The sequence below is a fragment of the Colletes gigas genome, unplaced genomic scaffold (genome assembly GCF_013123115.1).
Source record: "Colletes gigas isolate AHSC1104 unplaced genomic scaffold, ASM1312311v1 Colletes_gigas_Sc00017, whole genome shotgun sequence".
Classification (NCBI taxonomy): domain Eukaryota; kingdom Metazoa; phylum Arthropoda; class Insecta; order Hymenoptera; family Colletidae; genus Colletes; species Colletes gigas.
The window spans coordinates 112,352-140,143 of NW_025106646.1; the positions used below are offsets into that span (position 1 = coordinate 112,352).

General features: G+C 36.9%; 1 protein-coding gene across 1 annotated transcript in view; it reads right to left on the reverse strand.

The window, feature by feature from the left end:
- LOC122400332 overlaps window positions 1-26,784 on the reverse strand; it is a 119,557-nt gene extending 92,773 nt beyond the window's left edge. Inside the window, exon 1 of the mRNA XM_043401731.1 lies at window positions 26,731-26,784. The gene's annotated coding sequence lies outside the window, so the exon portion shown is untranslated. The remainder of the gene's footprint in view (window positions 1-26,730) is intronic.
- Window positions 26,785-27,792: the final 1,008 nt, after the last annotated feature.

Genomic DNA, 27,792 nt, shown 5'->3' on the forward strand with positions numbered 1-27,792 from the left:
ATACGATCCCCTCGGAACTTCTGTTTTCATCATTCCGGGTGATATCCTCTCCAAACGAGAACGCATTCATTGACAGTAAATCAATAGACTGTCTACTATTTGTGCAGCGAACAGTCGGAAATACAGAGATTTGTACCGCGCGTTTCTTTTCACTATTTCGACTACAATCGTAGTGCGCGCTATTGCACGTGGAAACATGGTTGACCAAACATAGAATTTTTGACCAAACGGAATAGCGAATTGCAACACGCGGGACGCTAGAAACGACGGTTATGCCAGAACTACAAGTGAATTTTTCACTACGGTCGGTTATGTTAATTCGAGTGGCCGATCCCGACTCCGTACAACGTAATTACTTTTTATCGAGCAGACAGCTGTCGCTGAATTGCCATCCGACGAAATCTTTGAACGTTCGAACGGGTTGAAATTAAAGGGGCGAATGTCGCAATTAACCCGTTACGGAGGCCCGCGTTCTACGATCCGCCGCTCACGAAACACCGAAATCGCTATTCGCAAGTAGAGCAGAGACTATTCGAGCAGTTTAGTGTTCGAATACACGAATAATATCCAAATATCGCCATTCAAATATCTTAAAAACTAGGACAAATTGTAGCTCTTTTCCAAGCAAAGATAAAGAAGAATTCATAGAAAAAATATCCTTATAACGCATGACAGACTATGCCCACTATTGACATTAAACAAAGTATACAAAAAGTAATGCTTTAAATAAAACAAACATTCTTAATATTTATTATTTCTGTAAAAAATCCATTTTTAAAATAAAACTTAAAAATAATAACTGTCGAAGACATTCGAAATGAACTAATCGGATGAACATTATGTTATTAAATGTTGTGCATTGTACTTCGTTGATTAGCCGTTAACATTTTGCAACGTCTATAAATTAAATAATGAAAAATGGCTCGTACTATCAAACTAAAGTTTTATATTTGTGATGTATAATACTAAGGCATGCGCGAAGTGTTTTGTAATTAAAAAATTTTATTGTTTCATATTCTTATTCGCAAACCACGTCGCGCGAAACGGGACAGTAAATTTCCACGGAATTGCAACTCTTGTCATTCATGGCCTGACGTTTGGCGCGCCGTTAAAAACACGAGCACTCGCCGGTTTTTAGCGTCGTTCCATTTAGTGTGCATCTTCTACAGCCAAATTGATACGGGAATTCGAAACGGTCAGTTGTTAACGCAACAATGTGAGTGCAATGCTTCTTAGAGTGAACAGTTAGAGGTGCTTAGCGTTTTAAAGCTGAGTTTCCAACACCTTTTACTGTTTCCAAACCTATGAAAGCTACGTTTCTGTATATATTTGAAGCTTGTTTATTTTATAACGAAATAATTTCTATAGAAGCTCACATATAGATTAGAAATATGTGTTTTGACGATGAACCATTATTTTTTAATAATACCATTCATATTTTACGGTAATATTTCACCGTTGAAATGTTTAATTGTTCATATTCCCCTTTCACGTTTTTAAACCTGATAATTTTAATGAAAAAGTACAAACGCTAGTACTGCAAAAGAACGCAGTATTTCCTTTGCAAACGCACGCTTGGTAGACAACAGCAATTACTTCCCCCCTCGCCTTTTATTTCCGACATTTTGATGGTCGTGCGCAATGCGACCAGTGGAACACAACTTTGTTGTGTAAAAAATTTTTATTGTTTTTCGAGGCACAATGGCTCCGAGTAAAATCTTGTTTAGGTTTTAAGTACACGCGAGACAGAGTCAGTGTTTACCACACATACTGCAATTTTTTTTACAGAACATCGCGACTCTTGGTTTCCCAATCCCAAGGAAAAAGATAATACTGTTCGTTGGCTACGATACCCAGTAGTTTCTTTTAGTTTCCTTTTCCGGTTTTTTAAAATGTCTAAAATTATTCGTTACCGCTATTAGAATCGGCGATTCACTGTTGAACAATGCACTGCTAGCTCCATTTTGTTTTTTAATGTGTCCTAAACTTTAAAAAGTAACAAAAGATTATTATTCTTTAATGTATACTTTTCGATTAAAATTGCTATTCAGTTACGTTAAAAATAGATTGTCACGTTTCGTAAATTATTTAATTACAAAATTTAATTCAAAGATAATATAAGATATAATTCGATAATAGTAAGAATGTTAGATCGTTTCAAGCATTAATTATAATTTATACACGAGATGATACTTCACGATGTTGCGTTTCCGTTATTGTTCATTGCAATAACAACATCGAAGTTTCATTTCCCGTAAATTATCTGCGATTGTTCATTATTAAATACATATTCATTCGTGTACATAACGACCGTAGTAAACACTTTATGGAGTATGTACGATGCAGAATTTACAATGATCGTATAGGATGAATGTGTACATATAATTCGTGATCATAGAGTTAGTATCGTTTATAATTTCCAAAATTTTGTATAGTTTTCTTAAATCTATTTAAAAATTTGAATGCTCTCATATCGTGCATTCCTAATTTACAACGATATCAGTTTAGCATGGAGTAAGGTAGCGAAGAATTAATCGCGTGTAGGGAATCAATTTCCATTTTTCTTCGTTTTCGCGCAAGTTAATGCGAGTTTCAGAGCGAAGCTTGTTAAGTAGAGGCAGTATATCCTCTGTCTAACTCCAGCTCGTTTTCGTACGTCGAGAGACCGGAACCAGGACGACGAATGACCGAGGTATACTGCCCTAGTCCGAGGTGCACTACAACGATATTCACAGTACCAACTGCACCAAGACACATTGCACGTTCTACGGTGCACTCGGCTCAGGTGAAACGTAATCGACATACCTGTACGCCTTTGCACTTGCTGCTCTCCTGACATACGGAATCGGCCGATACACCTGAATTGAAGAATGACGATCGAACGGCCCGGCTGGCATATTGGAAATACTAGATACTGGATTTAACACGACATTATCGGCACGTTCAAGTGTTAGAATTGCTGTGCATTCTTTCTGTGGTAAAATCATTTCAGATACTTATTACACACTTAGTAGATTCAATTACTACGGTGCACAATGGAATGTTTCTTTGACAATTTAATATCGACGTATGTCGATTTAAACTTATCAGGTCCTGAAGCTAATTACGCGGGGAAGTCCTTTCCTTTTTTTAAATATTTTACGAAACATAAATATTATTTTGAATATATTGGTATATTGATTTATATTCTATTAGTTCTCTCCCCCATGCATCGTCGTGGTTATAGATTCACGTTGATCGAGTAAAAGGCTTTTTTTTCCTTTAAAGATAACTAAAAAGCTAATAAGCTTAAGGAGAAGGTTATTAAAATCACGGTTCTGTGCTTTGCTTATTCAATATCGTAAGGATCGGTTTTTTTGCTCGGGATTGACCATCTTGCTATCGTTTCTTCGCTACGAAAATTACATCTAGCTCTGTTCCAATAAGAAACATCGTTAAATCTGATTGGTAGTTCCTTGGAATTACCTGGTGGTATACATATAAGCAACAAAGCTTGTACAAACAGTAATTCTCAAATAGACGACCAACAAAATCTTTGGTTTCTTTCCTGAACGTCTTAGCTTACAATCTAGGACCTAAATGAACACGAGTCTGACTAATCAATCTCTATGAATTATTAGACCAGCTAGCTATTTTTTGATCTAAGATATACGTCGAAAATATGAGAATCGTGAATGATCATCCTGCATCTGTCAATTTTTAGAGCTATAAAAACAATTTTAGGTAGAAAAAATTGAATACACACAGCCTTCTATGGGCAAAAATTGTCAATAAAAGAATTAATGAAAATGTGAAACCATTTAGTTAAAATTTTCGCTTTTTCTTTCAATTCGATAAATACACCTATATCGTTAACAATATTTTACAGATTGTAGGTTTCAAATAATGATTTAATTTTAACATTTTTATTTGTATGCAATTTTTTTTCTACCTTTCGATACCGATTTGTCTGTTGTAAGCTCACGAGAATGTCAGAATAAGCATTGGAACAGCTTAATTACTCACATCAATCAATTTCAACATTTAAATTAGAAAGTTGTATCGTGATACTAGTTGTATAAATATATATTAAATATACATAGAGTTCGTTTCGTTAATTCGCTTTCATGACCTTAATTAAAGATAGATACAAGGTCTGGAAAATCATCATAAAATTCTGATTAATATTCTTACGTACGTATACTGATTTTCAGAATGTCAAGATAATTTTGTAGGCATTATGAATTTTTAAAGATCAAAATTCTGAACTATGGAGCTATAAGCACTAAGCAAAGTAGAATTTTTCTATTGGGAATACTTTTAAGTCTCAGGAAATTCGTATTAGCTGTTCTTTCTTTCACAATGGTTTCAAATTTTTAATGCAGGTGTTTTTTTTTATGAAATAAGGAGTTCATTCTTGATGGAAGTGGTTCATTTAAATTTTCAGACCATCAAATATTGCCAATGTTAAATTCCAGTTTTACATTTATAAACCATAATTTTCTGTTATAAATATGCAAGCGTTATTTCTCATTTTCGAATCACGAGCTTATCGACGATAGAATTATAGAACGAATTATTTTATTCATCAGAACGTCTATAGCGAATACTCGTTTTAATATAAATAACTGAATAACCGAATGAAAGGACGTATTATTACATAGCGCCGTTAAAAAGGCTCGGTGTTTTTAACTTTAAAAAAGAAATAAGAGAGAAAATATGCACGTAAAATTTCTCTTAAACTAGTATATTTAAATATATCCTTTCATGTTATCAATCACTCGTATACGATTTCAGATATCATTGACATTTATATTGGTATTCGATCGACTGAATTTTATATTATGAAATCAAGTGCCAGGCTGTTAAACGGGGTCGCTAAAAAATTATAGCTGCTTCCAGATTATTTAAAATGGAAAGATAAAGTTGAGTCACGTAAAATTAGTAGCCCTTTCAATAATTGCAAGAATAATAGTTCTGTATAGTTGATTTTTTGGTGATTTTTTAGTCGTTCTGGTACACCACAGAAACTCCAAACATTTCAACAGCTTGACTTATTGAAAAATATGAACAAAGCCTCTGGAAACGTAAAACTTGATAATTTTCTTGCATAGATATCCTGGATCTCGACTTTATACGCCTATAGTTCGAGACCAGTCGCTTAATGTTTATTTGAAGTCGAGGATCACGGTGTCGAGCCTAGCTCGAGCGGTTTAAAAAGGGAAGTCATAGGTTTGGAAGGGTTAAAACAAAACGGCAGTTCTTCTACCAGAGCGGCAAAGATCGCGAGGAGGACTCTCGGGGACCGTATGCGCAGATAAACGCACGTTCCAGGTGATTCAGGTGCGCGAACAGGTGCTCAATATCAGGACAACAAGCGAGAAGGAGGAGTTGGCGTTCTTACTGCTTTTCTTTCCACGGTCGGCAATTCCATCCTGAATCGCCGGGTTCGCCTCTGTCGTTCTCCTATTTCATTTAGCGTTCGTGTTTCAACGGAACCGTCTAGCGGGGACTGCCGTGCGCCGGTCGTATTTTGAAAGTTACTACGACCTTTATGCGAACGGTATTTCACGCGATACTGCGGCCACTTGCGTCGCGACGTTCAAGGCGGCGATAGAATGTGGCGTTAATATCGTCGGCTGGCCGGGACGGTCAAATTCCTGTAAACGTAAACTTAGGTCCCCAGAGACGATCTTTTACCTGAAAACTGAGAAATTCGCGGATTACTGCATACTGCGGCGGTCGTAAAACCAGGAACTGTACTTTGGATTATAAACGCGTTATGTTCGTGATATCTTTTAATTTCGTTTCATTTTCTAAAATAGCACAGATGCATACACAGTGTCGTAATTACGACTTTTTATTATGATACTGTTAATATTTTCAGTGGGGGAAAAATTAGAATAGGAATACTATTACAAAGTTACGTTAAATTCTTAAAATTTTAATTATTATTATGTGTAAGGAATACTATAAGTCATTCCAAAGATACTAAAGATGATTTTTGGTATTTATAGAAGTTTGAAACTAGATCGATTAGAATTTGAGTATACTTAAAAATACCGTACTTATAGACTGTTATAGAAGGTTCGAACCTCTTTCGTTTAGGTTTTAGTCTATCTGTAAGTGCGACTTCTGTTTCTCGAAGTAGTTACAGAGGATTCGAAGCTACTTGTAAGGTGTTTAATCCCATCACTATCGTCCAGTCGAGATTCCATCGTGGAGAACCGGTTCGAAACACAACCTGGTCGATCTCTCGCGTAACCTGATCCCCTGGTCGAATGCACCTGTTTGCTCACCTGAAGCCAGGATTTACATTTTCGAGGGCGTTGCTAATCGTCACCAAAAAATCGATTTAGCCGCGTGATTCGATGGACGTCACACGGGTCAAGAGATATTTCGGAAACACCTGAATCGCAGGTGAAAATATCCTGTCAGTTGTATGCCATCTTCTGCGTTCACTGGTCGCCTGTTCAGCTCGCAGGTCAATAGCTCAATCCCTTGAGCGATCGATTCGTGCGATCGTTTCTCCTAGCAACGTAACGGGACAATCGGTTCACCTATCGAAAGTAGGCCGCGATATTTGAAAAGAAAGTAAAACTTCGAAGATTCTCCTCTCGACCATTTCGAGCGAATCGATGAATATACTCCGTCTTTTTGATGGGTAAATCCGAGGTTCAGACTGAAGAGCCGCGGTGACTAATAGTGGGACGATAGTCTTCTTTTCTTCTTACGGTGAGAATCTTTCTTTCGCAAGAACTCAACTTTCTATTTACATTTTATTATTATTACTTTCCTTTGATAAATACATCGAGTCTGAGATCATTTCTTAACGAGGTTGAGGACTCTTTTAGTGAAGAATTCTATGAATCGTTGAGGTCATAACTTTCATAAATTTTGGAAGGTCCATTGTCGATTCAAATGGAGATATTGTTAGTGATATAAAGAAAACTGAATTATACATTCATCTTTTTTTTATTTTCAAAATATGCACTGGCACACAAAAGCATTTGATCGCGTCATATGTATGAACGTTTGTCAAACAGTAAAAGTTTGATTTTCATGCATTCTTTTAGTAAATAAAAATAAATTCTGCTCTACCTGACGCCTGATCAAATATCAAACAATGGCATTGTATAATATTTTATTTTTTTAATCGAAACCATTATTGTTCAGAGGAGAGAACCAAAACTATGAGTTCGAAAACATTAGCAATGTTTCAACTTGTCTCAATGTGTTTGGCATTAATGCATAAGGTTTATCTTTAACATAATCTTTTTCTCCGGTGTAGTTTTTTGTTCCTTTCCTTGACGTGTTTGAAATATTTAAAAAATCGTTTGGTAAACCAGTTTTTGAACAGGAAAAAGAACGATTAAAATGAATTCGTATTTTGTTGATACGATCGGCACGGTTACGTCTTGTTTGGAATTTTGTAAAATCTGTATGATTTAATCTTGACAACTCTCGCAGAGATTTTGCGAATCGTGACAAATTAATACATCCGTTTTAGCGAGGCGTGTTCGCACTCGCGAAGAGGACGACCATTTGTCACGCGAAATCCGGCGAGCAGATGAAACGCTCATTAGTCGAAAGACAATTGAACGGGTAGCAGAGGACTTGTTTTTGTTCGGTGATGTCAATGAGAACAGCGTACAATTCAAATTCTCGACAAACAATCGCTAATTTGCAGGTTGGCGCGACAAGGCTTAATGACAGTGCCAAATACAACGATGATTAATACATTTTCAATTTATAAAAAAACATTTCCACAACTTTTCCAACGAGAATGAAGCGAAAATTGTGAAGGTACACACTCAAGGGCTTAGGTTTTATTCCTATGACATTTCGTTACAAAAACAACCTTGATTAAAAAATGTAAATTTGAATTTGTCTAATTTCTTTAAAATTCGGTAATTTGTTAGAGTGGGTTTTTTTTATTTATAATACAAACTAGATATTTTGCTACAAAAAGCAAAGTTAATACATTCTAAAATCGATAAATTTCACAGATTTTATCATACACATTTTCACATGTAACAATGTAAAATGATTCTGATTTTTGGCCAATCTATTGAAAGTTCTATTGATTGGACATTTTAATTGAATTTTCCGCAAACACGGATGTACAGATGCATCTATCAGGATTTATTGAAATATTTCGTCGGTAAAATTTTTGTATTCACGTTTTATGCGCAAATAATCTGTGATGCGAGGCAAGCTATAAAATAATGTAATAACGTAATAATAATATATACAATTATTCAACGCGTAAATAATAATAAATGTTTGCTGAAATTATTTCCGTAGATGATACAATGCGTCCCTCTCATGCATAAAATGCTACGTACTATAAAATACGAAAGCGATAATAAATTAAGCTCCTCAATTATACTTTTCAATGAGTTTCATGTACGCGTCTCATAAACAATGGGTAATATACAATAACACGCGCAAGGCCGACTGGTTGGTATAAAATACGAAAGCTGAAGAAAAATTTTATTTAAATTTTATGTGTATGCCCGTTACGTAAGTAAGAAACTAGCAGAACGTGCGTGCGCGTAGGTCAACGAAATTATAACAAAAACTTGTTGAAACGTTTCTCGCTTCTTAAGTATCCAAGTGAAAGATTCATGGTTATTGAATCAAGAATATTTGTGTTACGCTCATAAAATATCCAAGTAAAAGATTCATGGTTATTGAATCAAGAATATTTAAAATAATGAAATATGGTGCTATATGAGAAAAAGAATAAATTCTTTTGCTTTCTTTTTTCTGTCAAATTTTCCAAGTGAAGTTTAATAGCTCAACCTTTATTACATATTTTGTTATTCCGAAGATGACCAAGTTTTTGGTCATTAACATTCAATATTTATCGTGTAATTAAATTTAATTCCATTGCTTCAGTAATCACGAATTCTTGTGTTTATAGAAAGTTGTTAAATTTGAATAAGAACTCGAAATGGCACACTTTTTTTGGACGATGTACGACTTTCTATATAATCCTCGTTGCGGAATACATTAAGTCCAAATGCGGGATTGATTGTCCCAGAAGACACGAGAGTTTAAGAAAGTCCGTTTTATATCGTAACGCGTTACTTCCTAACTTCCGCACTGCCGTAATACTTCGCCGACTTCGTAACGCGCATAGGTTTTTACTGCGTGCACGTATAGCATGGCCGTTCGCAAGGGGGAAACTTTCTCCGGTCGTTTGAAAAGAATAACGCTGTGCGTAAACTTTCATTGCCGGCCGTGTTAATAAAGTTTACGCCTGTGGCTCGGAGTCCGTGCGTTTCAATTAGTTGCAAATTGCTCGCGAATCGGCCCGGCGAAACTGCTTTCGATACCATAGAAGAGCAAAAAGGAAAACGTGGCAAACGCTCTAACAACTTTACAATAATAGGCGTTACGATGATGCGCTAAATTTTAAATATTACGTTCGAAACGGTGATTTTTATGGCTCAACAAGAAACCATTATTGGTTAGAGTAAACAAAGAAGGAGGGGATATTCTACTTAATAATTTGAATTTAACCATGCCTTATAAAAATCGAAACATCATCGAGATTGGCATACAGTAATGATTCTTAAAATCAACTCGTGATTTGTAAGTTGAACATTCCGATCCCTCTTAACTTTGGGGACCCCTTTTGGAACCAGAGAAACGTGAAAGAGAACACTTAAAGAACGATTTATTGGCTGAAGAGTCATTACTGTAATCGTGTACGTATATTTGGATGTACGACGAAAACAAGTCAAGAGTCCGCAGGGCCATTCAGATTCCCAACCTAGATTTAACAGTTCGATATTCACATCGCATACAAACTGGTTACGCAGCCATCGATGGCAGTGACAGCTTAATTATGCCACTTTGACCTGGCGGACTCATTGAGACGTGGAAAGACATTATAGGAGATTTATTCGCATCTGTTAAGAGGCTGATAATTAGTGACGAATGGGCTGAATGGATAGAAGTCTCTAATGAGCTCTAAATTGGTCGCAGTCTGTTCAACTTTGTAAGGATCGAGATACGTACACCAGAAGTTCTGCCACGTTCGCCATAATCTGGCCAACTTCAATGAGCTGTGGTGTGACTACCCTGGTTTTATCGCGATTGCTAAACTTTGGTCATCGCCCGCTGTGTTCGGGCAGGTCCATCTGACTCCTAACGTATCCGCAATATCTGATCGTCTTCTCTGCTGTCCGATCGAGTCTATTCGGCTTTCTTGCCTTGCCCATTGAGATTCAACTATCCCCGTTATGCCGTTGAAAGTTTCATTTAGGTTTAAAATATTATGTGGCTCCTTGAGTGACATCATCGATTGGAGTTGCAAAACATTTGTACCAATAGTCGCTGATGGACATTCGCAATGCAGTATTGCTTGTAGCTTGAGGTACGTTCTGTCATCTCGAAACAGGTTTACGCTAGTTCTTTATAATCATAGAAGTTGACATGATGTCACTTCTTGTACTCGTGATACGAAACGGTATCCAGTTAGTGTTCCGTTATCATCAATATTCTTCGGATGATTACACGACTAGATCCGATCTCGATCACGTAACTCTCAAATGTAATGGCACTGCATTCAGAGCTCGTTTCTCTTCGAGTCCCACACGGTGTTATAGTTCGTTAGGAAAGATTGTACATACGAATCGAATGCATCTGTTGATCCGAACAGCTTTCAAATCATTAATATAATTCAGTGGTCTTTCGCAACATCTGATAAAGGAGAACACGCAATTAATTAAGTCGAACAATATTCGCTAACGAATTGCGAATAGGGCCCTAACTCACGAGGAAGTCTTTTTGCGCGTTTCTGTCGAATGTGTTCAGCATCGATTGTGTCATACAACAAGGTTCTCTCTTTTTTTTGTTTAACAAAGAAGGCACCTATACGCTAGAGGTAGATTCCAGGTAAATGAAATAGCCAATCAAATTAATACGTAATTTAATTAATAAATATTGCATCAAACTGAATGCAGTAAAAATATCCGACATTTATGGCACATATTTTTTAGGAAAATTTATTTCTAGTCAAGTTTATTAATGAAACTGTTAATGGAGTCTTTTTAATAAAAACACATTTCATTTTTATTCCCTCATCTTCTGTCTGGAGTGAGAATATCGTAGGTCAATGTGACTTACCATGACATTTATACTATCATTGCTTTTATCACATAAAGTTTACACTGAACATTTCTTAATTGTTTCTGATGAATAATTTATAGGATCCCTAGACGAATTGAGTAATTCTTTGTGCAAAAATAAATTGGAAATTAATTACAAATATCGATAGTTATAAATCTAGGTACTAATAATCAACAGTAAAGCCTCGTATAAATAAGCGTCGATGTGAGCCCGTAAATTACGTTACAAAAAGTTCATTTTCTATACGCCTGACTTTAAGGGATTATATTGCTACAGGAGGTGGAAGAAATCGATTATTTTAAAAATTGTCTCTTCTTAAGAAGGTTTAGAATTTATATTTACAAGCTAGATTTTAGCTAATATAGTAAAAATTTCTTTTGATTAAAATTAAACTTGAATATTGCCAACATGTTAACTAATAATTTAATTTCGACGTATATTTTTCCATAAAAAAATCGAAAACTTTGCCTTCTTTCTCGACCTATACATATATTAGCGGTGTAACTCCTTAAGAGCAAACGAATTCCGCGATCTCGCGAAGAGAAAAGTAAACCGATCGAGGCGTGTAGTAGCTCTTGCATCAGCAACATATTTTCGCCGCGACGAAAGAGAAGGAAGTACTTTTATGTATTTGTCGTGGGAACAATAAAGCCACCTGGCCGCATTCACTGCCACTTAGTGACCTTACATAATTGTTTCGTAACGACACGCAACGAGGTTAACGTTTAAACGGCGTTCTATCGGAAACAGGATATTATCCTATCGCGAGCGCATATTTAGCGACTGAACGAGATATCCACGGCCGTACTTAAACAAAAACTCGCCGGACGAGGACGAATCGCGCGGCACGAAATTTACCATCGCTTTTACGTCGAATCCGACGCCGCTAATTAGCGACGGGCAAATTCGTTCATTAGCAAGTCGAAAATTCTATTTTATCCACTGTCCTTTAATTTCCAGTTTTTTCCCCTCCACCCCGTCGCTCGGTCGCTTTCGTTGCGTCGAATCGCTTCAGTTTACCGTCGGATAATTACACGCAAGAACGTTCGGATGTTTTCGCAATTAACTGCGAAAACACGCTCCAATTTGAACGATGTTGCATTATTTGCTGTCAAAAACGAACCGTTTCGACGAAATTATTCCACCCTACGGGAGCGAATTAATACGATTTCGTGTAAACAAATCGAATAAATATCGACGAACCTACTCTCGACAAATATCATTTCGAAAGCAAGCTTACTATCCTCCTCTATATGTATCAGAATATTGTACGATATTCTAATATTGTGTTTTTATAAAATATTCTATATAAATCTATATACTATTATTTTGTCCTGAACTATAAAAATTGTACAAATACTACTCTGTATTAATACTATATACTCATCTATTTGTTTAATTCGATCTTGTTGGCATATTCTTATTTATAGTAAACACAATTACATATACATTTTTTCCAAATTAGTCGCATGAAAACGTCTTACATCCACTGTATCTGTCTCTGTTTCCTCGTTACGAGTGTGAGAAACAGAAATCAGGCGTGGTCCAGGAAGTGATTGGAATAACACGACAGCTCGAAGGACAGAAACCACGACACCACAAAGGGCTTTACTACACACAGTGTGACCCGATTTCATAGAACGATCGAAACTACTCCCCTTTTGCTTTGCAGGAGGGAAATCGGATACCGTTAAACGGAAAGATTAATTTTAAAACAAAAATTTGTTTCTTTTAATTACTGTGTTAAATACAGTGTAGCATCAGTAATAGCGTAGTATTTCCTAGTCATTTAAATATGAAGTATCATTAATCTTTCATTTAAAGGCTGATATAATCTGGGTTTGCAAGTGTCGTACGTTTTTTAGAAAATTTTTATATATGGAAACGTTCATTATTATTCAATACATTTAGAGTAATTGATTCCTTCGTACAGTTTTGGTCTGAATGGTTTATGGATTTAATTTCCATGAGCAGTATCACTAACTTAATGCGATCATTTGGTGTGGTTCGCACATCCAAACGCGTTCTGTTATTTGACTAAATATCTGGTCGCATTAAAATTGAAGGATACTATAATAATAAGGTAATCTTCCATTCATGCAGAAAGTCTATAATGCCCATAATCGAAATTTCGCTTTATTCGTACATTTAGTTCCAATAACAATGTGGTCGTATTTCACAAATGTTTGCGATTGTTTACACTACCAAAGTAAGGAAAACACGTAACGAATGCATTAATTACTGATGTATAAATTTCATCGATCGCCAGTTAAAGCGTTTAATCGAATTCTATTGTTGTATGCTAAGTATGTCTCGTTCTGTTTATGCGCATTTCGATAGTTGATATCCACTTTATACAAAACTGCAAAACATTCCAAATTCCTTTCCTCGGTAATTTTTTTCCAAGGTGTTTTCTTTTTGTCAAGTACCTAATAAATAAGACTGAGAGATTCATGGCTCAAAATTGTGGTCTCAAAAGTTTTATTATAAAAGAAAACAACAATATATAACATCTCTCCTATTCAGCATGTAACTATTATCACCATTTCTTCTAGTTATTTTTACCTCCGAATCTTCACATTTCCAAATATAAATCTGTGTCGTGCTACTACTCCCGTCCTATTCTATATTCATCTCATCACCTTCTATCCATTCCTCAGGAACTACTTTAATCCCAGAGTCCCGTAATCTTCCTCTTCAAACATTGAAACGCTGTATATGGTCTTTGTCTTTCACTCGTCTTGCATCCTGCGTACAACGCATCCCAAGTTTTTATTTCTAGTTCACATACAAAGGTCGTGATCACATTTCTTTTCCCTCTGCAATGTCTGGTTCAACACGAAGCAAAGATGGATCTCTTACCTCTGTTACCTCATCTATACGATTCTTGACATCGGTTCTTTGTCGTACTTTCCCAATCTCATTCATAACAGTCTTTGATACCACTCTGATAACACTCATTTTTCTTGTTCAAGGTTATCTATTTCTATTCTGTTTTACGAAACCTTTAAATTTCATTTTGCTATCTTCTCGATACTGTAGCTTTCTCTCCTTCGAAATTGGTGATATACCAACCATCTCTGCTTACAAACGTGTTACAGAATATTTTTTCTCCTTACGTCGCTTTGTTTGCCATATCTGACATATCAAAATGATTTCTTGACATTTTTCCCCTGATTGCAATTCTATCTTTTTTAAATTGAAAAGAAAAGGAGTTGCAAACACGTTTTCGTATATTCTCGATTTACGTCTTATTTTTGGATGCGTGTTATAAATTGGAGAGCATGTTAAAAATTTACGAGGAAAGTCTATAAAATTGTCCACTGAAAATTTTACGTTTGCCAGTATAGCGTGCACTCTTATCTCGCGCATCGGGGATAATCAACGTTGCAGAATCGGGGATATCTCGGGATCAAGAGTGCAATTTTTCCTCCGCTCGTGCAACTACCGGATGCATTCCATGTCTCGAACAAAAGAACACGCGCGCTCCGGCAACGGGCATTAGAAAGTATTAGCGTTAAGCGTCGAGGCAGTTACCGAGCCGGAATTATTAGGCCTCGAATCGTGTCTAGGCGATATCACTGGACAACGAGGCAAAGAAACTCGCTCGACAGAGACAATGCTTAGCATACGCCTGCGTTTCGTCGCTATCTTTCATCTGCAAATAAATATTTGAACCATTACTTCTTCACTTTTTTGGCAAAGAGAAACGAAATTCAAAAGTAATTAAAAGGATATTTGGAAACATTAATATATTAATGAAAGTCTCGTGGTAGTTTATGGAATTTTTATTTAGAAGAAACATTATTTTGTTAAAAATATTATTGCTCTCGTATATCGAGAAGAAACAACAAATTGCTCTTCTGGAAGATTCTTAGAAACTTTCTTCCTAATATGCCACAACAATAATAGAATTCTAATAGCTCTAAGAAAGAAAAATTAAGTGTAACCGCAATTACTGTATTTAGTAAAATCCATCGGTAATAAGTATAGGTTTTTGTTACAGTTGTGGTTCGGAAATTTTAGTTATTAAAAACTATAATGCTCAACGATAGATTTCTATTTTGATTTAAAATTTTCAGAATTAATTCATGAACATTAAAAAGCTGTTATTTTTAAGGTTGCACTCAGTAATTATTAATGTGTTAGAAATAATTTTAATGAAATAGATATCTTGCATGTTTCGTAATTCTTTCATATGTGAAGTATTTTTATGGACTACGTTTTGACGTTAATTACAGATAAGTATCTGAATTTGTAGAAAATTAATCGTAAGATACAAAAAGTGGTTTCTAGTTATAGCATAATTAAAGTTATTTATAGACTCTACAATTTAATTTTATACGTTTATTAAGTCTCCACTGTTGAGGAAAATGAATACTACTTTCGTGAAGATGAGGCTTTCAAGATTGACTTTAAGTCTGCACTTTCTTTTTATTTATGAATGAAGTCATCCGTTCATCTACCAGGAACTCAGTGGTAGAGTTATTACAGGGCGCTGGTATACGGTGGTATAATAATTCATAAACAAAACGCAAGCGTCTACCTGAATTTTCAATTGGGGAACTAGTTATTCTACAGTATTAATTGGAGCGTTAACATTTACATATAGACCCTCTGCTTGTTTACTACTTGCGCTGTACCCAAGTATTTTGGTGCCTGGGGCAACGATAGAATATACCGCTCTTCACCTATTTCCTTTCAGGTAGATATACATTCTTGTTAGAAAGTTTCATCCTGAATTTTTAGGAAAAAGTTGACGTAGATACAAGACCATCTTCGTTTCTTCTACAAGTTATATACATTGGGAGGTGAAATAACTTTTTAATATTGATTGTTAAAATAACGAAACATAGTTTCATATAATACATTATTCAAAACAATAATATCTGTTGTTGCTTGACGTTTTAAACAACATGACAAACAACATTACCAGACTGTACGATTTGAATCTTGCTGTTCGAAAATACACCTACATTTTATGAGAGAGATGGACAAAGGTTATATTGTGCTGACATACGCCAATTAATAGTAATGTGGTGACTGTTGTCTTGTGCGACCCTGGTCGTCCTGATAAACACTTGGCGACCAGAGTCTAGGGCCTCGAACCATTTCTAACCGGGCTCAGCGAGGCTTACTTTTATTACCTTCTTCCGTTCGAACTTTTTTTCGCGTAACTATTTCTCATCTCTCTGCTCTGTCTCTTTTCTTCCCCTTCTTGTTAGGTTTAAAGGTGTTGTATTGTATTTGTCTCGGTGACGAGGCCGGGAACAGTTCGTCTGAAACCGTCGAGGCTATCATACCAGTGCTATCCTACGTTACGATCTCCTCAGTAATAATAATTTTACGTGTACCATGACAAAATTAGGATCACTTTTTAACAAGTAAGACAACAAATATTCTGCATTATTTTAGAATTCTAATATGGGTCTAAAAAGGCCCAACGTTCTTCGTTATAGTAAGCATTTTAACGATAGCGAGTGTTAAATGATAGATCAGAATTGTCATTGTCGGATCAAGCTGGTACGAGAGAAAGACGAAACCGTATTTTCTTCCAACGCGTTCGTTCGTGCAAATAAAACAGGCAATAGCGCAAGGAAATCGAGCGAGAGATTCATAATCAAATCGATAGAAAGCCGTCGCTTGGCGGACGTTTTACTCGAATGCATCGTTTCTCTTCGATAGGACAACGCGTACGGCGGGGCGACATACGCGCCGCAAAATGAGGCGAAAAATTGCGCCGTTGAGTCGACACAAACACGAATAAAAGAGCGACCCAGTGGGGGATTGGTCGTCGTGCATTAGAAAGCATTAGCGATTGAATATACCGCGGTCGCCGGTAACGTAGGTGCAATTAAACACCGCAGCAGGCGCACTCGGATGCGCGCACGCATGCATACAATTGCATACACATCGATCGCGGTGCAATTACCGTTCTGGTACTCGTTGTTTCCGCAAACGCCGCGGCGTTTCGTGGCAACGACACCTTCCGCGCGTGGCGGACGGCTGAAATTTTTAGGCAGCCAGCGGACGCTCGGCGTGAATTTTTCAGTGGCCCGGCGTTTGCGTTTCGATCTAGAATCGCCCCGAGTGCGATCGTAGAAAATCAATTTGATTTTACATTTAAACGTTTTTACGAATTCATGATACGTAACGGCGATTCGTTACCTTGGTAATGAGAATTCACACGTTTAAGACTCTTCGGAGTATGGTTGTAAGTTCGTGCATTTTTAACGTGGTCGTATTCAATTTATATTGGCAGAGCAACGACTCCATAAGTCACGGGACACTTGACGAACATACAATAAAAACAAAACATTGTGAAGCTATGTAAATTATAAAATAAACCTGATACTTATTTGTTCATTACGTTATAAAGGGAATATAGCTCTTATTGTATGTCGAATTCGAAATTTTTGCTTTGAGATGATCGTTCAAATTAATGGTGGAATTATATCGACAATTTTTTAGAATTTTTGCCATTAATACCATTCCACCTTTTCTGTAATATTGTCAATTCTTCTTCAATTTTAAATACGTTTGCTTCCCCAAACAATTTTACTTGTTGCACACGTATTTTAATTTCATACAAGTGTTATAATATTTATATTGAAGTAGTAATTTAAAATTACTACATATGAATTGTATCTGTACCTTATTTGCATTTTTAAAGAGGGATGAGACAAATGTCCAGTGACTTATGTAGTGTATGCAAGTTGATAATGGAGAATTTTTCCTTATAACGCTCAGTTTTCGATATAAGAATATTTTTGAAATTTCTCGTAAATGTGTACAATAGAATACGATTTCCACGTATAGCGACATGCAACTGATTTCTTGCGATGCTTCCGTGCTCGAGGTCACTTTGTTAATGACAAACCGAGGAAAGCAGCTACCAACATCGTCGAACGACTACGTAAATCAGAAAGCGAACCGAAGGGAAAGGGGTTGGAATAATATCGAGAAAATGGCACGATCCGCTGTGCCCGCAGAACACGGAACGCGATGTAATGACGGCTTAACTGACAGACGCGATACCGCAGCAGCAATTATTTCACGATGTTTCGTGGCTCGATACGCGACCGCAAGTTCCTCGACCGTTTCAACTCGACCTATTGTTACGGATTCGTTGTGCGTGGAGCTGTACGTTGCAATGCTTTACAACGATGAACGCAAGGACGAAGAGATACGAATACTAGCAAGGAATAGAAAAGAAGTGCATAGTTCTTTGCTTGGCGAGCGACGTATTGATTTCTTCTTTCTGAAGAACAGCATTTCGAAGCAATATCGATACATTATAGATTCACTATCGATACACTGCTTCTGCATCTGGTATTTTATGTACAGAATGTTCCTCGTAACTTACATAGTACTTAGTTTTAACGATACGAAAAAATACTACAGGAAAATATGAATTATTCGAAAGGGTAAATATCATGATGGTTATTTTATTTTAGTTTTTTACTTTTAAACCATTTTACCCTTTCGATTTGTCCAGGAATTATTCGAATTTCATGGAAGCTTTGTACGATCCTTTTACATTCCGATATTATGAAGAAGAATGTTGTATACAATTGATGCAACTTGTTCTAACTCAAAAACAAGGTCGAGTAGAACGTTTATGTGAACTTTTATTACGATTTTTATTTGTAGAATCTATTCTTGATGTGGATCCTCCATGCTACGGGCCATTCTGTATAAGTACTGTTGAAGAAGGTACCTAGTAAAATACCTCTTCTTTAAGAGTATTAGAGATGGTAGAACTGCAAAGAATTCTCTTAGGATATCTTTTGAACTCCCCAGCCATTCTTTTTTCTGCAAATTCTCGACTGGTAGGAAGCCTTATTGATGAGTTTAGTAGTATGTTCAGAACGCAACGCATTCCCCTATTCATCTATCTTCTGTTCTTTTGCTACTCTCGAAAATTTCACAGACGCCAAAGAACGGTTTAAGCTTATTAAACGAACGAGTTTCCGTTTTCACGTGTTCTAAAAGTAATTTATATAAGTAAGGCTACTTTTCTCTGCGTGTAGTTTAACATCAGACATTGGCTAAACAATTTCTCATGGACCCATATTGTTTTCTTCGGAGACGAAGTCGAGCTAAAAACCTTTACTTACAGGTAGCATTTGTTTGACTTTCAATAGTAATTTCGTTTCTTGTCGGCTCTCAGACTTACTTCGCGACTTGTTACATACTACCAAAGTCGAGTCTAAAATATGTGAAGATTATTATTCATAGCTAGGAATGTAGATAGAAACATAGACTGGTCCAACAGGTGAGAAAATAATGTGATACGATGAAGTAGAAATAACTTTGACAGAAATTTGTTGTTTTATTTTGGGTACAAGAATTGTAAATTAGAAATCAGGAGAATAATGTATACACATAATAGTTCAGATGTAATCACAATTTGTGAAATGATTTATTAGCGTCAATTTTAGTTCTACAAATCTGCTTCATTATATTTCCAATCGGATTGACAGCAATTTTATTCATCACACGCTGACTTTTGGAAGACAAGCAACACGCTGCAGGATTAATAAAACGTTTCAGGTTGAAGGCCGTCAACCAAACCGAATTTTCTGTTTGGAATAAAAATATTCAATTCACGTTGACGATCAACGCCGATAGAACCGTCGATAATTGGAAAACGCGAAGCTTTCGTCGGCCAGTTCACAATAAAATTTATATGCTTTCTATGAAAGAACGTTTCGGTGATTGCGTTTGTCGATGGACAAATTGCAAAAAAGAGTATATTTACGCTTGTTCGGGTCTACAGTAAATATTTAACAATGGCAAACAATCGAAATTGTGATTCGATTCATTGTACGTTTGTACCGATGACCCGTGGAACGCAGCTTTTCAAAGTTTACCAGGATTTGCGATTGTAAATACTAGTGATGGGATCAAATCGAATACACAGAGCGATTTTGAAAATAGAACAACTTGTAGCTCTGTTTTAAGTGCAAATACCAAAAATGCATACAGGAAAAAATGTACACACGTATGAAAGGATCGAATCTTCAGTTTTCACGGTCTAACAACGTGTATTAAAAACGCTTATTAAATTCCCTTTAAAAATAATTCCTGTTTTATGTTGATACGACTTTTCATTTTGAAGATATGGTAGTTTTAATGAAGGAATAATTATTTTAATTCGACTATGGAAGTGATCAGGGAGTAGTAGTATTTTCAAGAATTTACTACTCTCTGTTTACTATTTACACGCGCGGGCATTGACCTCGCGGACGTAAACAATGAAACATAAACAAACGCTTCGAATTCCTATATCTACTAAACTAATTATTGGTGTGCGATGAAACTAGATTATAATTGTTTATTTAATTGAAAATGAATTTAAATTTGTGTAAAAAATATTTGCGTAATTCCTAGTCAGCATTTTTCAAATGTAACTGGTTAGAATTCAAATCTATTTCCAAGATGCTTGATCTTACCACTACCAGCGACGGTGACTGCTCGAATTTTAAATCTTGCGATTTAAATACTACGATTAATTTCACCGTGGCAAGAGCATTTTCTTAACATCGTTTTGATCTGGCCGAACCAGCTCCGTCTAGCCGGAGAAAACGAAGCTCGTGCTTGGCCACGGCAGTTAACTCGAAGTTAACTCTGTTTCGAGCAGTGACTGTTTAAATCCGCAGCAAGTGCAGGCCAAGGCCATTAAGACGTCAGAACTTGAAAGTCCGTTTCTGGGTATCCAGAGGGCAATTTGCACTCCCTGGATAATCGCGATACGATGTTCAAGCCAGGAATTAACAATCGCTGCGGATTGTTGTTTGAAATTTAGAGAGCCCCAGCGTACGGGATGTAACATAACATGCAGGATTCATTTCAAGGGATAGCCCCGGCGCTTTAAAACCACGAAGCACATTCGTACGAAGACATTCTTACTGTTTATATTTTACGATACATCGTGCAGATAGTACGTGAAATTTCTATTTTAAAGCAGCAGAGATGTAGTTACGATGCTCCGCGAGATTCGTAGTCGTAGATCTTCCACAAGCGAATTCACGTCGCGCGTCAGAATTAATATTAATGAGAGACGAAGTTGGCTCATTAATTTACAGGAACTCTACTTTCATGCTGTTTATAAAGAAAGCTTGATATTTCATTTTGACGTAAACATTGCATTGCATTTCTGATAGTTATGTTACGAACACTCGTATACTTCACATTACATGGGATCGATCATTCCCTTAATCAGAATGAACTTTCATTCCCGATAAAAGATTTTAACCCCTTACCGTACAATGACGAGTCTGACTCGTGACAAGTTCTTGATGTCAAGTTTCACAATAATGAAGCTACTCATTCGTCATTAAGTCTTATATACTAAAATCAACACATTTTAAGATTCACGAGATATTAGTAAAACAAATCTATTCTTTTTCGTGGCCATTCCTTGTACGAATAAATTTAAACAAAATTAAATAGTATACGTTTGAAAAATTACATTAAATCGTAGGTTAAGGGGTTAATTGATTTGCAAACTAATATTAGACGAGAAACATAAGACAGAACATCCCAGGTAATGATTTTGGTAATTTGCTGCGTCATTAGATCAGTGTTGCTACTAATACAGATCGCTGTGACGAGAGTTTACGAACCATCTGATGAGCATCTCCTGTTCGCGGAACACGGAGCGCTCATAGCGGAGTGGAAAACCTAAATCTTTAGGGAGGGTACCCCGGGTGCAATTTGCTTCCGCCGATAATCGCGGCGCATTTGCGCGTTACCGTGTACCCGATAACGTTAACGAGGTTGTCGCAGGTTCACGCACGTCGTGCCTAAGTAAATTGGCGGGCAAACGTTCGGCAAGCCCCGGCAAACTGGCCAATTCGATTGCGGGACACGTAGCGAGGAGTTCCGGAGCGCGGAATCGATAATCGAGCTGGGAGCACGTCGAATCCGGTGCACCTCATTCGCGATTTTATTTATTTATTTATTTATTATACTCTTAAATATCCATTAGCCTACAAAAGAAAATGTAATGATATTTTTACAAGCGAGGTAGGGCGCTTATAGATAAAAAAATATATAGTATGTAATATAGAAATACGCATAGAACGAAATTTAATTGATATTGAGACTTATAATTTAATTATAAAATTTTAATAACAAAAAATTCAAGCTTCGTATATTCATTAGATAGCATGCAAATTCTATTAATCGGGTCAGCAGAGAGAAGTCGAGAGATAGATGAGAGAAGGGAGGTGATTTATTAAAAGCACATCAAGTTATGGTGACATCCATACGAGGAACTGATACTATTAAATATTTTAGAAAAAGTATTAATTTATTTTTTTAACTATCTTTTGTCTCGGTATATTTCATCGCTTGTTCCGACTATTAAAAGCGAGAACATTTGAAATGCGCAAAAATAATACCGCAACAGTTTTCCATAAACATTGCCAGTATTTTTATTTTACACAATACCAGCGTTACATTCTTTCGCGATGAAAGAGTGAAATTTCCCAGTGAAACGAACGTATGTTGTGTAGAAAAAGCTTTATTTCTATAAAGGCAGAGGATGCTTCAAACTTTCGAGCGGCAAGCGTATATCATCGGTGTCAGTACAGTAACCATCAATGTGTTTCGGGTTGGCAAAAAAATATTCCCGCTGCGGAAGCAGTTCTGAAGAACTTTTTAAATCACGATTTAACCCAAATAAAAAGCACAGCACGCGATACAACGAGCGAACGGGTATTATTTGATTCGTTTTTTCTTTGAAACCCTCGTCGAGTCTATTAGCGATTGTATTCCTTCGAATACAAGAAAACGGGAAGAAAAGGAACGATGGCTGTTCGTAAAACATACCGAGCAACAAGGCTACAACGCGGCTTAGGGAGTTAAATTGCGAATGTGATCGCGGAACAGAGAAAGAGTTCACGGAATCACATTGACCCACATCCTTTCCTTCTCACCCTTTTGTTCACGGTCGGGGCGCGCATTCCACCGACTGTGGCCACCACACGCGAGCGCTCGCGTGCTAGCGGATACACAAACACGTGGCCACGGAGGATAGGAGAGGTTCTATTAGCCGCACAGGTACGTACACGTACATTCCTGCGGTTTCAGCAACATAACCGGATTACACTGGTCGCATAGGTGAATTAGCAGGCAAATGTTCGGTAAATTCGTTCGTTGGTCTGGTTTCGACGCATCTGTGGTATCGATGCCCACTTTATTCGTTTCGATAAACAACGAGCGGAAAATTTGTTTGCGTTTAGAAAGAAGGGGCGACTTTAACTCACACGGAGAAACGACACGATTCTGTTGCTTCAAGTTATTACGGTAGAACACATCAGAAATAGATCACCAAACTTTGATACCACATTTTACCTCTGAAGATAAACAAAAAGTTATGTAAACGTAAGTTTAGAAATTCTTTCTTTCGATACGAACGCTTTCAGAAACTTTACAAGATGATTAAATTAACGTCACATTATCGAATTCATATAAAAATTAAAGTGGAGAAATAATAGGTAGAAAGTGTTCAATTTTTGTAGGGAAAAGTTTTTACAATAATAATTGCTCGAATTACTACCATTTGTAAGTAAACGTGCCTCTATTTATACTTCTATAATTCTTTAATTCTTTCTTTCAGGCCTCCACGAGTTGTTAGATCTGTTGACACAGCGTTGTAGAATATAATCAAGAGGTGTAATGTTTTCTGCCAAATACACGCATATTTACTTCTCAATGGCAGTAATTTCTTGCAAAAATGCTTTCCGATCAATGGAACCTGAATAGAAAGATTAATGGCGGATAATAATAGAAATCCTAGCTTACAAGGTAGATCATACCACATTCAACGTGTCTCAGACAGTATTATTTTCGTTTGTAAATTATTATTTTTGCATACCATTGTAGAGAAGCGCTCGTAAGCTATTCTCCAGTTAATTTCTCCCTCTGTAGGAAGCGAAACCTTCTATTTTTTTGTTTTATCTTGGCGAGAACAGCCTTCTTTCTCATTTCGCTTTAAATTGCACTTCACCATGTTACATGCAGTAGGTTTCTTTGTCTAAAATATTTCTGCTATTCCGAACAATGTGAAACTATATTCCAAGGAAGGTTATACGGTTCTAAGAGCTTCGTTATGCGATGGTAGCAATAACTTCTTTGTCGGAAGAAGAACCGTGGAGATTGTACCTTGAATATTTTGATATCGCGTTATACTTCATTTTCACTGCAACAATCGAAATAAATTTAACGAAATTCTTAATGAAAAAATCCTTTCACAAGATCGTATGGATCACTTACACATTGTTTAATAATCAATTATAATCAAACGAGTAACATGGCACGAATAAATAAGAGTTCAGATACGTTTTTTGCATTGGTAGCATATAATATCCTAAAAACAAATTGATAGTGAACTAGTCCTAGCACTGTATTGTCTTTAGAACCAGTTACAGTAGCAGTCTTTAGAATTTCTGTAGGAATCATTACTGTTCTTTCTACTCTATAATTACCAATCGCCACTACTCATGAAATTGATGGCCGCTAAGCAGCCCAACGACGACGTCGCGAAGTTACCGTTCCGAAAATTAGAACAGTAACTTCCCAGGACAGTCGTGCATGAAAAGTTTCAGGCCAAAGTCTCATTAAACTTTATCTCGCTTGACTCACCGTTTCTTCGAGTTGGTTAAAGGAATTCCACCCAGTGTTCTTCCCTTCTCTTAGCTGGGTCGCTGGCACGGGCTATGACACATGAGACTGTTTCGCACCTGCGGCACTACGAACGTCACTTAAAATTCCCCGACGCACTTCTTTCGGCTAGAATGCATCACCGTAAGATGGCACTGGAACGGAGCAATTTGTCGGCGATCTGAACGAGAACGGAATTCGTGAACGAAATTTCTCCACACGCTGGGAAGCTTCGATATTTCATGAACGCGAAAACGAAATTTTATAAGTGGAAAGAAATATCGAGATTGATATTTCATTGTTGCAGAAAAGTGCGATACAGTATCGTTCGATTAACCAAAATAATTCTCTACGAATTACGAAAATTAAATCATCCCCATCGCGGTTTATGTTTTCTCAGTTCACAATGGAAGACGCGTTCGAGTTCAATATTTAGGAAATACATTGGAATTTTTGTACAGTGCTGCTAGAATTAAATTACAGGCTGTAGTTTTGTGAATTTTGTTCATAGTATTTTGGACGAAGTGCAAATGCACTGGGACACTTGGGTAAAAAAATCACATCACAGGATAATAGAGGCTATTAAACTATATGTACAGAATTTTCTTCTACGATTTTTTTCCTATTGTTAGAACAGAGAGATAGCCTGACCCAGTTACTATAATAGAAGTACCCTCTCTAGCGCAAGGAATATCGTTTATTTACTAGTGCAAGAGTTCTCCAAGCATTTAATTTGGTCAAAGGCTACCTTTAAATAATTTTTTTTACTGAGTAAAATATTCGATTGGTTGAAACTTAAAGAAGCAACTTAATTTCGAATCAATTGAAATGAATTTTTTATTATAGAATCAGATTATCAAATTGTTTCTACGACCAATAATAATTACTTTTCTCCTACATGTTCAGCAAAAACATTTTTCACTTCGCACAGACACGTCTTAGAGGATAAGTAAATAATTAAATCGTGGATTCCAAGGGATCTGGATGTTTTTTTCCCTACTATCTCGAGAAACCGGAAATCGGGCGTTCCGAACTAGTTGTCTTCTGTCGCGGAAAGAATTCCCGACGGAGATTTTCGCGAATTTAACCGGCGCGCCAACGTAGATTACCAAGTGGAGGAAAAATCCCGGTATCAAAGGAGAAACGGAGTTTTCATCCCCTAGAGCTTTCCGCCCCTTTTACGCCCCGCGTAAAAGTCGGCTCAGACGCGCATAACGTGTAATATCGTGCAGCTATTTCTACTGGCCACTGACAAAGTCACTGATTTTTGACCTGGGATTTTATTGGGTTGCACAACTGTAGAAAGTTAAAACTTCAAGAATTCTTTTTTCTTCCGTAAATGCTTTTAAAAGTATTTTCAACTCATTTCGAAATTACGAAGTTTGTTCAGAATTTGTATTGCACGAAAAAGAATCTTAAATATGGGTTACATACGTACATTGCACAGAGCAGAGTTTGGCAAATTTTAGTCACAAATAAGGAACAAAAATTTTAGATTTGTTCATAATCTTTTTTAATTTTGTTTCGACGGGACAAATATTTGGACATATGCGTGATTTTTATAATTCAAAATCAAAGATTTCTCTTTTTCATGAGCTACATCATTGCACTTATGAAAACATGTCATCCCATTGAAAAATATCATCGATCTTAAAATATTGGTTCCGTTCTTTTATTAGAATATTTTCCACTCTTGAACAAGTAATGAGCTCCTTTGACTGTTTGTTTATATCTTCAAAGGAATTGAGAGTATTCAAGTAATTACCTAGCGTATTGAAGCTGCTGATAAATTCTGTCTTTCAGCTTCTCGTTCAGAAGCGGTGTAAGGTTTCATTGCTCTACGTAATTTTTCAATGTGTATTAATATCTTAACTAATAACTGAATTATATCGTATACTCTTTTCGCAAAGAAATGAATAACTTTACCGTCACCTTTGACCCCCATTGCAAGCGAAGCCTTTCAGAGTTGAATGCCACATCCGGTAACGAGCGACGCAAACTGAAAACTAAACTAAACGCGACCCGGCTGTAGAGCTTTCGGTATCTAAGGTTGTTGCGCAACCTTCGTCGATTTATCGGGCGAAAGACCAACGGTGTCTGCAGCTGCAACGACAGCCTCGATAAACTGCGCATTGTCATTCCAACGAACGAACCTTCCATATATTTTTACGGATATTATCTATTCCCGATTTCGTTTTTGAATTTTTATAACACGCCAAAAGGATTATACCTGCAACGGGCTACGCCAAGAGTTTACAGATGTTACTAAGGTGGCCCATTATTCTATTATTTGTCACGAATACAAATATTTCTCCCTATGACATTTTATCAATTTTAGAACAATCGTGTTAAGAAATAATATTTTATATGAAAATACCAGTTTTCTGTAGACAAATTTTGCTTCGATCACACTTTGTTGCGGTACTCGATCGCGAGACGAAAGAATCGTACTAATTTGCGAGATGTTATAAATTTCGAACGATCGTTCTCCTTCGCGCTGCTGATTGGGGGGTGGGGGAATCACGGTCGAACGATTAGCGAACGATAACCAATGAACGGGCCCTAATGCCTCGGCGCAGCCCGTAAACCGATCGATCATCTGCAACCAATCAGATTCCACGTAACCGGTGCTTGACCAAACAAATTATTTCCTGCCGATTAGAGCCCGCGCTCGTTCTCGCGGCATCATCCGGCGGTTCTGATACAGTCGAGATCGATTCGATTAAATTCCACGGGAATCGCGAATCGCGTTCGAGGTTTTCGTCCTGTCATTCCAAACAATTTCCTTCGTGGCCGGGCGCACGGCACCGTTGCTGATGTAATGTCATCGAATGTCTCGCGGGGAAGAGTTATGCCTCGTTTAACGTCGAACGAGCCAACTATTAGCTACACAATGCACGTCACGAATTGACCGTAACTGTCGTCATTAACAACGCGCGTCCTTCTTTCGGCTAATTGTCGCCCGTTGGACGTTTGCAAAGCGCGATTGGAAGC